Source organism: Bubalus kerabau, chromosome 14 (assembly GCF_029407905.1).
Source record: "Bubalus kerabau isolate K-KA32 ecotype Philippines breed swamp buffalo chromosome 14, PCC_UOA_SB_1v2, whole genome shotgun sequence".
In the NCBI taxonomy this organism is placed as follows: domain Eukaryota; kingdom Metazoa; phylum Chordata; class Mammalia; order Artiodactyla; family Bovidae; genus Bubalus; species Bubalus kerabau.
This window is the reverse complement of record NC_073637.1, coordinates 74,702,211-74,706,190: the sequence shown is the minus strand read 5'-3', so window position 1 is coordinate 74,706,190 and position 3,980 is coordinate 74,702,211.

Here is a 3,980-nt window from a genome sequence, read left to right as displayed (position 1 = left end):
GAAAGAGTGACTTAAACTATGGATCTTTTCCTTCTAATGGCATGCATTCCACCCAATTGGGGCGTAATACATTCTTACTCCATTGCTTTCCAAAGAGCCACTTCGTTCTTCCAAGGGGGGAATAAAGAGCATGATTATACCTATAAAGAGTGCTCCCTTACTCACACCACAAAAGAGAAATGAAGTATACATCTGTTCCCCCAAAATCATAGCATGTTTTTTTCTCTAAACATTTAAAACCCAAATAAAGAATAGCATTTAACTGTGTTAGTGACACGGAGAAGGTGATGGCACCCCACTCCAGTACTCTTGCCTAGAAAATCCCATGGACAGAGGGGTCTGGTGGGCTGCAGTCCATGGGGTCACTAGGAGTCGGACACGACTGAGTGACTTCACTTTCACTTTTCACTTTCATGCATTGGAGAAAGAAATGGCAACCCACTCCAGTGTTCTTGCCTGGAGAATCCCAGGGACGGCAGAGCCTGGTGGGCTGCCGTCTATGGGGTCACACAGAGTTGGACACGATTCTAGCGACTTAGCAGCAGCAGCAGCAGCATTAATGACACAGAACCTTGTTTAAGAACTAGAATAATCCTTAACATTTGCAGCACACACACACACACACAAAGCAGTTACAAGCACAGGCTTTGGAGTGAGATGACCTGGATTAAAATCCTGACTTCAAATTTATTAGTTGTGTGACCTTAGGCAACTGCAAAACCTCCTACACATCAATAGTTTCTTCTATATAATGGTAACTATACAAATAAATAATATTATTTTAATAATACTATTAAAAGCAAAAATAAACAAGGGACTATATTAAACTAAAAATCTCTGTACAGCAAAGAAAGCTATCAACAAAATAAAAAGACAACCTACTGAATAGGAGAAAATATTTGCAAATCATATATCTGATAAGGGGTTAATAGTCTAATATCCAAAATATATAAAGAACTAATACAAATCAATAGCAAAAAATATGATTTAAAAAACAGGCAGAAGATCTGAAAAGATCTTTTAAGACATATTGTTAACAAGCACATGAAAAGATGTGCAATATCATGAATCATCAGGGTAATGCAAGTCAAAACTGCAATGAGATATTACCTCACACTTGTTAGAATGTCTCTTAACTAAAAAAGAACAGATAACGAATGTTGGGGAGGGTGTCTAGTGCCCTGCTGTGAGGATGTAAACTGGTGCAGTACCACCTGGTCTGTCCTGGATCTTCGAGTTCTGTGACCATTCAGGGACTGGCATCAGCTGAGGGCCCAGAGGTGTGGATGGACAGACTCCATTCTTTTCCATACAGTTCTTCCCTGTTGCCAGATGTCCACTTGGGGCTATGTGTCTATTCCTGTCTGGTGCTGTGCTAGTCACTTCAGTCGTGTCTGACTCAGTGTGATCCTATGGACTGCAGGCTTCCAGGCTCCTCTGTCCATGGGATTCTCCAGGCAAGAATACTGGAGTGGGTTGCCGTGCCCTCCTCCAGGGGATCTCCCTGACGTAGGGATCGAACATGCAGCTCCTGCACCTCCTACACTGCAGGCGGATTCTCTACCACTGAGCCACCAGGGAAGCCCTAACTCCTGCCCTATGCTATTTTTAACCACTCTCTTAACTTTCCAACTACTGTCATGAAAGAAGCAGAACAGACGTAAATGTGAAGAGTTCACGAATGAAAAGGAAGTGATCTTGTCTGTGTTACAGAAGAGAATGAAGTAAGGGCAGGGAGCCAGCAGGGACTCTTTCCACTAGAAGCCCACTGAGAGCTCTCTTGACGAGAGAGGATGTGGGCAAAGGCACAGAGACAGGAAGATATGGCATTCTACACCAAGGCCACAGGTGCAGAGTCATCTCCAGAACTGAGCCCCACAGTAACTGCTGCCAAGAGCCCCCTGATCCTTACTGGACAGCTCCCTGACCCCACATGAGGTAAAAATGCCCACCCCAGTACTTACCCTATAGCTCCTCAGTTCAGTTCAGTTCAGTTGCTTAGTCATGTCTGACTCTTTGCCTCCCCATGGACTGTAGCAAGCCAGGCCTCCCTGTCCATCACCAACTCCCAGACTTTACTCAAACTCATGTCCATTGAGTCGGTGATGACATCCAACCATCTCATCCTCTGTCGTCCCCTTTTCCTCCCACCTTCAATCTTTCCCAGCATCAGGGTCTTTTCAAATGAGTCAGTTCTTTGCATCAGGTGGCCAAAATATTGGAGTTTCAGCTTCCAGTCCTTCTAAAGAAGTCAGGACTGATCTGCTTTAGGATGGACTGGTTGGATCTCCTTGAAGTCCAAGGGACTCTCAAGAGTCTTCTCCAACACCACAGTTCAAAAGCATCAATTCTTTAGCACTCAGCTTTCTTTATAGTCCAACTCTCACATCCATACATGACTACTGGAAAAACCATAGCTTTGACTAGACGGACCTTTGTTGGCAAAGTAATGTCTCTGCTTTTTAATAGCTCCTTAACCGATCGTGTAATGCCACCCTTCCAGCAGGAATTTTCTGTCTTGAGACTATAAAAATTGGCTGTGCTGTGCTGTGCTTAGTAGTGTCTGACTCTGTGACCTCATGAACTGTAGCCCACCAGGCTCCTCTGTCCATGGGGATTCTCCAGGTAAGAATACTGGAGTGGGTTGCCATGCCCTTCTCCAGGGGATCTTCCAGACCCAGGGATCGAATCCAGGTCTCCCACATTGCAAGTGGATTCTTTACCACCTGAGCCACCAGGGAACCCCCAAATTGGCTACTAACATACTCAAAGCACTGACTCCCCACGATCGGTCAGGAGGTTGGCCCACTGTGTGTGTAGTGCTCCGATTACATCTGCTCTTTGTTCTTAATAAACTCCCTATTTTCTGAAATGCTTCTGGAAATCCTTTTCCAACCTGAGTACAGACCACAGCAGAAGATAGCTAATTTAGTCACAAACAAATAAATCTGGCTGGTAAGGAGACTTGTCAAGGATAGTAGTGCAATCTAGAGGTAGAGAGGTGCAATCTAGAGGTAGAGAGGAGGGAGGGAGACTAGTGACGAAGGGCCTGGAATCCAGACCATGGTGTTCAGTCCTTATTCTGAAGACAACTGAACAGCCATTTGTCATTTAACTTTGTTAAAAGTTGAACTTGGGAAAGACTGGTCATTTAGGTGTGCAGCTATGGATGATAAAGAGCTGACCTTTGTAAACAAAATATATACAAGGGGAGGGACTGACAAGATGCAAGGGCTTGCTTATAATAAACGTGATAAATGAGAGGAAAAAATGTATTACATAAGCTTATATGAATCAGAGCTTTATGAAAGTATTCATATAAAGTTTGGGAAATATCGGAGTACAAAAAACTACGTGATCATTCCAGAGCTACACTTTTCAGATCCCTTGGGGCATATAAATTATAACATTAACCATGGGTTGATCATTGAACACTTTTTACATTTTTTCCCCATGAGTTGCCTATTACTGACTTCTGGAACAACTGTTCCAAAGAACATGTTTTAAGAAATGCTGAGTAACTTGTAGATTAAGCTGCAACTGTTTTATGAATAGTTTCTATTTCAGCCTTGGGTTATCAACCTCAGACCTTGTATTTGCTTACATTTGAATTCAACTTAATATTTTTGTTTGAGAACCACAGATTACCAAGTTACTGAGATAAACTTAGCTGATAATGTTGTAAGACTATTTCATAAAAGTAGGTAGTAAGCACAACGGACACAAACACGTATACATAGTATATGCATGTACACATACGTATATGTGTGTGCTCACATACGTATATGTGTGTGTTTGTATTCTTTATATTCTATTTAATTCCACAAAAAATGATAGTTATTACTTTATGCCTACTTTTTAGGGAACATATTGAATGGTAGGACGGTAGGAAAAAGTTGCTGCTAACGTTTTTCAAAGTCTTTGCTAACAGAGCAAAGAGAAAGTACTATTTGCCATCAAAAGAGGTGGTTTATACTTGC